The sequence below is a fragment of the Cibotium barometz genome, chromosome 29, assembly GCF_041138505.1.
Source record: "Cibotium barometz isolate CiBa-2024 chromosome 29, ASM4113850v1, whole genome shotgun sequence".
Lineage (NCBI taxonomy): Eukaryota > Viridiplantae > Streptophyta > Polypodiopsida > Cyatheales > Cibotiaceae > Cibotium > Cibotium barometz.
Window position 1 is genome coordinate 49290195 of NC_141074.1, and position 9058 is coordinate 49299252.

Below are 9058 nucleotides of genomic sequence, written 5' to 3' on the forward strand. Positions count from 1 at the left end.
AACTGGTAAAGCTTCCACTGCCCCTGTCCTCGGAGGAAGGTGGGTCCAGAATGCTACAAGTACAATCAACTCCGTTGACAACATAGCTACCCTAATGCTCCCCACCAAGGGCAAGGTATGAATGATCCTTTGGATGGGGACTGCATTGACTCTGATCCTCTGCCCCCACCATAAAGGATATTCTCACACCCCTCACAATAACTGGTAAATCCTCCACTAGGACATGCATCATGTCTACCTCCAAAAAGGGTCTCAAATGCTTAAGGTTAATTTATATACCTGGCACTTGCATCCCACGGCCAATGCTCCCTTTGCTGAAGATTCTGCGAACATCGACATGAGCAATGAGCTCCTAGTTTGCTATGCATGTCATCAAGCCCTTCATGATGCATGGGTGCCATACACGGTCGCTTCTATCAATAGTAACAAAGTCGACCACACGATTAGCTTAAAATCCTTGCTACACTTGACACCCTCCCATGTCTCACAAACTTGGCACACAACTCGTGCTCCCAAACGGCCAAACCCTTCATGAACTCTACAAAGCCATTGCCTCCTCGCTTAACACCCTGAGTGTAAGTGTAGCTTCACAACCTAAAGCAACCACCCTTCGGGTATGGATAGATTTCCCCTTTGGTAGAAACATGCAAAGAAAACATGCCTTGCTGTCTCCCATAGTTAGCCATAATCTTTTGCCATGGGAAACATGGATCTCTCTGGGAAAAACCATCTCTTAAAACTGCCCATGGCAAAATTCAATTGCCTAGTTGACAACGCATACAAAGCCTTGGGTCTTTTACACAAACTGTCCATACTGTATCTAACCCATTGGCTTGTAAGTTCTATGTGGTTTCCACAAGCGAGATAAAAGAAGCAGTCGTCCTCGATGGAAGCTAGGCCCAGAACGCTACAAGTACAATCAACTCCGTTTTGACGACATAGCTAAACTAAAGCTCCCCCAAGGCAAGGTAACAATGATCCTTTGGGATGGGTAGTGCATTGACTCTGATCCTCTGCCCCCACCAACTGCTTCCACAAAGGATATTCTCACACCCCCCACAATAACTGGTAAATCTTCCATTGCCCCTATTCTCAGAGGAAGCGGGGTCCAGAACGCTACAAGTACTATTAACTCCGCTCACAACATAGCTACCCTAATGCTCCCCAAGGGCAAGGTAACAATGATTCTTTGGATGGGGACTGCATTGACTCTGATCCTCTGCCCCCACCAACTGCTTCCACAAAGAAAATTCTCACACCCCTCACAATAACTGGTAAATCTTCCACTGGGACATGCATCATATCTATCTCCGCAAGGGGTCTCAAATGCTTAAGGTCAATTTATATACCTGGCACTCACATCCCATGGCCAATGCTCCCTTTGCTAAAGATTATGTGAACACCGACAGGAGGAATGATCTCTTGGTTTGCGATGCTTGTCATCAAGCCCTTCATGACGCATGGGTGCCATACACGGTCGCTTCTATCAATAGTGACAAAGTCGACACCACGATTAGCTTAAAATCCTTGCTACACGTGACACCCTCCCATGTCTCACAAACTTGGCACACAACTCGTGCTCCTAAACGGCCAGACCCTTCATGAACCCTACAAAGCCATTGCCTCGCTTAACACCCTGAGTGTAAGTGTAGCTCCGCAACCTAAAGCAACCACCCTTCAGGTAGTATGGATAGATTTTCCCTTTGGTAAAAACATGCAAAGAAAACATGCCTTGCTGTCTCCCATAGTTAGCCATAATCTTTTGCCATGGGAAACATGGATCTCTCTGGGAAAACCATCTCTTAAAACTGCCCATGCCAAAATTCAGTTGCCTAGTGGTGGACAACGAATACAAAGCCTTGGGTCTTTTACACACACTGTCCATACTGTATCTAACCCATTAGCTTGTAAGTTCTATGTGGTTCCCATAAGCAAGATAAAAGAAGCAGTCGTCCGTGGAAGCTGGGTCCAGAACGCAACAAGTACAATCAACTCCGCTGACAACATAGCTACCCTAAAGCTCTCCCAAGGCAAGGTAACAATGATCCTTTGGAATGGGGAGTGCATTGACTCTGATCCTCTGCCCCCACCAACTGCTTCCACACAAAGGATATTCTCACACCCCCCCACAATAACTAATAAATCTTCCACTGCCTCTATCCTCGGAGGAAGCTGGGTCCATAACGCTACAAGTACAATCAACTCCGCTCACAACATAGTACCCTAATGCTCCCCAAGGGCAAGGTAACAATGATTATTTGGATGGGGACTGCATTGACTCTGATCCTCTGTCCCCACCAACTGCTTCCACAAAGAAAATTCTCACACCCCTCACAATAACTGGTAAATCTTCCACTAGGACATGCATCATATCTACCTCCGCAAAAAGGGTCTCAAATGCTTAAGGTCAATTTATATACCTGGCACTCACATCCCATGGCCAATGCTCCCTTTGCTAAATATTCTGTGAACACCGACAGGAGCAATGATCTCTTAGTTTGCGATGCTTGTCATCAAGCCCTTCATGACGCATGGGTGCCATACACGGTCGCTTCTATCAATAGTGACAAAGTCGACACCACGATTAGCTTAAAATCCTTGCGACACTTGACACCCTCCCATGTCACAAACTTGGCACACAACTCGTGCTTAGACCCTTCATGGACCCTAGAAAGCCATTGCCTCGTTAACACCCTAAGTGTAAGTGTAGCTCCACAACCTGAAGCAACCACCCTTCGGGTATGGATAGATTTCCCCTTTGGCAGAAACATGCAAAGAAAACATGCCTTGTTGTCTCCCATAGTTAGACATAATCTTTTGCCATGGGAAACATGGGTCTCTTTGGGCAAACCATCTCTTAAAACTGCCCATGCCAAATTTCAGTTGCCTAGTGGACAACGCATACAAAGCTTGGGTCCTTTACACAAATTGTCCATATTGTATCTAACCCATTGGCTTGTAAGTTCTATGTGGTTCCCAAAAGCGAGATAAAAGAAGCAGTTGTCCTCGGAGGACGCTGGGTCTAGAACGCTACAAGTACAATCAACTCCGCTGACAATATACACTACCTTAAAGCTCCCCAGGGCAAGGTAACAATGATCCTTTGGGATGGGGAGTGCATTGACTCTGATCCTCTACCCCCACCAACTGCTTCCACAAAGGATATTCTCACACCCCCCACAATAACTGGTAAAGCTTCCACTACCCCTGTCCTCGGAGGAAGCTAAGTCCAAAACGCTACAAGTACAATCAACTCCGCTGACAACATAGTACCCTTAAGCTCTCCTAGGGCAAGGTAACAATGATCCTTTGGGATGGGGAGTGCATTGACTCTAATCCTCTGCCCCCACCAACTGCTTCCACAAAGGATATTCTCACACCCCCCACAAAACTGGTAAATCTTCCACTACCCCTATCCTCGGAGAAAGCTAGGTCCAGAACGCTACAAGTACTATTAACTCCACTCACAACATAGCTACCCTAATGCTCCCCAAGGACAAGGTAACAATGATTCTTTGGATGGGGACTACATTGACTCTAATCCTCTGCCCCTAGCAACTGCTTCCACAAAGAAAATTCTCACACCCCTCACAATAACTGGTAAATCTTCCACTGGGACATGCATCATATCTACCTCCGCAAAGGGTCTCAAATGCTTAAGGTCAATTTATATACCTGGCACTCACATCCCATGGCCAATGCTCCCTTTGCTGAAGATTCTGTGAACACCGACACGAGCAATGATCTCTTGGTTTGCGATGCTTGTCATCAAGCCCTCCATGACGCATGGGTGCCATACACGGTCGCTTCTATCAATAGTGACAAAGTCGACACCACGATTAGCTTAAAATCCTTGCTACACTTGACACCCTCCCATGTCACAAACTTGGCACACAACTCGTGCTCCCAAACGGCCAGACCTTTCATGAACCCTACAAAGCCATTGCCTCGCTTAACACCCTAAGTGTAAGTGTAGCTCCACAACTTGAAGCAACCACCCTTTGGGTATGGATAGATTTCCCCTTTGGTAGAAACATGCAAAGAAAACATGCCTTGCTATCTCCCATAGTTAGCCATAATCTTTTGCCATGGGAAAAATGGGTCTCTTTGGGCAAACCATCTCTTAAAACTGCCCATGCCAAAGTTTAGTTGCCTAGTGGACAACGCATACAAAGCTTGGGTCTTTTACACAAACTGTCCATACTGTATCTAACCCATTCTTGTATGTTCTATGTGGTTCCCACAAGCGAGATAAAAGAAGCAGTTGTCCTCGGAGGAAGCTGGGTCCAGAACGCTACTAGTACAATCAACTCCGCTGACAACATAGCTACCCTAAACCTCCCCCATGGCAAGGTAACAATGATCCTTTGGGATGGGCAGTGCATTGACTCTGATTCTCTGCCCCCACCAACTGCTTCCGAAAAGGGTATTCTCACACCCCCCACAATAACTGGTAAAGCTTCCACTACCCCTGTCCTCGGAGGAAGGTGGGTCCAGAATGCTACAAGTACAATCAACTCCGTTGACAACATAGCTACCCTAATGCTCCCCACCAAGGGCAAGGTAACAATGATCCTTTGGATGGAAACTGCAGTGACTCTGATCCTCTTCCCCCACCATAAAGGATATTCTCACACCCCTCACAATAACTGGTAGATCTTCCACTAGGACATGCATCATGTCTACCTCCAAAAAGGGTCTCAAATGCTTAAGGTCAATTTATATACCTGGCACTTGCATCCCACGGCCAATGCTCCCTTTGCTGAAGATTCTGCGACGAACACCGACAAGAGCAATGAGCTCCTAGTTTGCTATGCATGTCATCAAGCCCTTCATGATGCATGGGTGCCATACACGGTCGCTTCTATCAATAGTAACAAAGTCGACCACACGATTAGCTTAAAATCCTTGCAACACTTGACACCCTCCCATGTCTCACAAACTTGGCACACAACTCGTGCTCCCAAACGGCCAAACCCTTCATGAAGTCTACAAAGCCATTGCCTCCTCGCTTAACACCCTGAGTGTAAGTGTAGCTCCACAACCTAAAGCAACCACCCTTCGGGTATGGATAGATTTCCCCTTTGGTAGAAACATGCAAAGAAAACATGCCTTGCTGTCTCCCATAGTTAGCCATAATCTTTTGCCATGGGAAACATGGATCTCTCTGGGAAAAACCATCTCTTAAAACTGCCCATGGCAAAATTCAATTGCCTAGTTGACAACGCATACAAAGCCTTGGGTCTTTTACACAAACTGTCCATACTGTATCTAACCCATTGGCTTGTAAGTTCTATGTGGTTTCCACAAGCGAGATAAAAGAAGCAGTCGTCCTCGATGGAAGCTAGGCCCAGAACGCTACAAGTACAATCAACTCCGTTGACGACATAGCTAAACTAAAGCTCCCCCAAGGCAAGGTAACAATGATCCTTTTGGATGGGGAGTGCATTGACTCTGATCCTCTACCCCCACCAATTTCTTCCACAAAGGATATTCTCACACCCCCCACAATAACTGGTAAATCTTCCATTACCCCTATTCTCAGAGGAAGCGAGGTCAAGAACGCTACAAGTACTATTAACTCCGCTCACAACATAGCTACCCTAATGCTCCCCAAGGGCAAGGTAACAATGATTCTTTGGATGGGGACTGCATTGACTCTGATCCTCTGCCCCCACCAACTGCTTCCACAAAGAAAATTCTCACACCCCTCACAATAATTGGTAAATCTTCCACTAGGACATGCATCATAGCTACCTCCGCAAGGGGTCTCAAATGCTTAAGGTCAATTTATATACCTGGCACTCACATCCCATGGCCAATGCTCCCTTTGCTAAAGATTCTGTGAACACCGACAGGAGGAATGATCTCTTGGTTTGCGATGCTTGTCATCAAGCCCTTCATGACGCATGGGTGCCATACACGGTCGCTTCTATCAATAGTGACAAAGTCGACACCACGATTAGCTTAAAATCCTTGCTACACGTGACACCCTCCCATGTCTCACAAACTTGGCACACAACTCGTGCTCCTAAACGGCCCAGACCCTTCATGAACCCTACAAAGCCATTGCCTCGCTTAACACCCTGAGTGTAAGTGTAGCTCCACAACCTAAAGCAACCACCCTTCGGGTATGGATAGATTTTCCCTTTGGTAAAAACATGCAAAGAAAACATGCCTTGCTGTCTCCCATAGTTAGCCATAATCTTTTGCCATGGGAAACATGGATCTCTCTGGGAAAACCATCTCTTAAAACTGCCCATGCCAAAATTCAGTTGCCTAGTGGACAACGCATACAAAGCCTTGGGTCTTTTATACAAACTGTCCATACTGTATCTAACCCATTGGCTTGTAAGTTCTATGTGGTTCCCACAAGGGAGATAAAAGAAGCAGTCGTCCTCGGTGGAAGCTGGGTCCAGAACGCTACAAGTACAATCAACTCCATTGACAACATAGCTACACTAAAGCTCCCCCAAGGCAAGGTAACAATGATCCTTTGGGATGGGGAGTGCATTGACTCTAATCCTCTACCCCCACCAACTTCTTCCACAAAGGATATTCTCACACCCCCCACAATAACTGATAAATCTTCCACTGCCCCTATCCTCGGAGGAAGCTGGGTCCAGAACGCTACAAGTACAATCAACTCCGCTCACAACATAGCTACCCTAATGCTCCCTAAGGGCAAGGTAACAATGATTCTTTGGATGGGGACTGCATTGACTCTGATCCTCTGCCCCCAGCAACTTCTTCCACAAAGAAAATTCTCACACCCCTCACAATAACTCATAAATCTTCCACTGGGACATGCATCATATCTACCTCCGCAAAAAGGAACTCAAATGCTTAAGGTCAATTTATATACCTGCACTCACATCCCATAAACAATGCTCCCTTTGCTAAATATTCTGTGAACACCAGCAGGAGCAATGATCTCTTAGATTGCGATGCTTGTCATCAAGCCCTTCATGACACATGGGTGCCATACACGATCGCTTCTATCAATAGTGACAAAGTCGACACCACGATTAGCTTAAAATCCTTGCGACACTTGACACCCTCCCATGTCACAAACTTGGAACACAACTCGTGCTCAGACCCTTCATGAACCCTAGAAAGCCATTGCCTTGTTAACACCCTAAGTGTAAGTGTAGCTCCACAACCTGAAGCAACCACCCTTCGGGTATGGATAGATTTCCCCTTTGGCAGAAACATGCAAAGAAAACATGCCTTGTTGTCTCCCATAGTCAGACATAATCTTTTGCCATGGGAAACATGGGTCTCTTTGGGCAAACCATCTCTTAAAACTGCCCATGCCAAAGTTCAGTTGCCTAGTGGACAACGCATACAAAGCTTGGGTCCTTTACACAAACTGTCCATATTGTATCTAACCCATTGGCTTGTAAGTTCTATTTGGTTCCCACAAGCGAGATAAAAGAAGCAGTTGTCCTCGGAGGAGGCTAGGTACGCTACAAGTACAATCAACTCCGCTGACAATATAACTACCCTAAAGCTCCCCCAGGCAAGGTAACAATGATCCTTTGGGATGGGGAGTGCATTGACTCTGATCCTCTGCCCCCACCAACTGCTTCCACAAAGGATATTCTCACACCCCCCACAATAACTGGTAAAGCTTCCACTGCCCCTGTCCTCGGAGGAAGCTAAGTCCAAAACGCTACAAGTACAATCAACTCCGCTGACAACATAGTACCCTTAAGCTCTCTTAGGGCAAGGTAACAATGATCCTTTGGGATGGGGAGTGCATTGACTCTGATCCTCTGCCCCCACCAACTGCTTCCACAAAGGATATTCTCACACCCCTCACAATAACTGGTAAATCTTCCGCTAGGACATGTATCATGTTTACCTCCACAAAGGGTCACAAATGCTTAAGGTCAATTCATATACCTGGCACTCACATCCCATGGCCAATGCTCCCTTTGCTGAAGATTCTGTGAACACCGACGACAGGAGCAATGATCTCTTGGTTTGCGATGCTTGTCATCAAGCCCTTCATGACGCATGGGTGCCATACACGGTCACTTCTATCAATAGTGACAAAGTCGACCACGATTAGCTTAAAATCCTTGCTACACGTGACACCCTCCCAGGTCACAAACCTTGCACAGAACTCGTGCTCCCAAATGCTCAGACCCTTCATGAACCCTACAAAGCCATTGCCTCGCTTAACACCTTGAGTGTATGTGTAGCTCCACAACCTGAAGCAACCACCCTTCGGGTATGGATAGATTTCCCCTTTGGTAGAAACATGCAAAGAAAACATGCCTTGTTGTCTCCCATAGCTAGCCATAATCTTTTGCCATGGGAAACATGGGTCTCTCTGGGCAAACCATCTCTTAAAACTGCTCATGCCAAAATTCAGTTGCCTAGTGGACAACGAATACAAAGCCTTGGGTCTTTTACGCAAACTGTCCATACTGTATCTAACCTATTGGCTTATAAGTTCTATGTGGTTCCCACAAGCGAGATAAAAGAAACAGTCATCCTCGAAGGAAGTTGGGTCCAAAACGCTACAAGTACAATCAACTCCGCTGAAAACATAGCTACCCTAAAGCTTCCCCAGGGCAAGGTAACAACAATGATCCTTTGGGATGGGGAGTGCATTGACTTTGATCCTCTGCCCCCACCAACTACTTCCACAAAGGATATTCTCACACCTCCCACAATAATTGGTAAGTCTTCCACTGTCCCTGTCCTCGAAGGAAGCTGGGTCTAGAACGCTACAAGTACAATGAGCTCCGCTGACAACATAGCTAGCCTAAAGCTCCCCCAGGGCAAGGTAACAATGATCCTTTGGGATGGGGAGTACATTGACTCTGATCCTCTGCCCCCACCAACTTCTTCCACCACAAAGGATATTCTCACACCCCCCACAATAACTGGTAAGTCTTCCATTGCCCCTGAACTACCACGAAAACTCAACCTACCAAGAATATGGATAAGGGTAAATTTTAAGGACTAAGCATTAGATCCCAAGTATATAAATTGGACTATTTATTTAAAAAAACATAAATCCATCTATATCATTTGGGCAAAT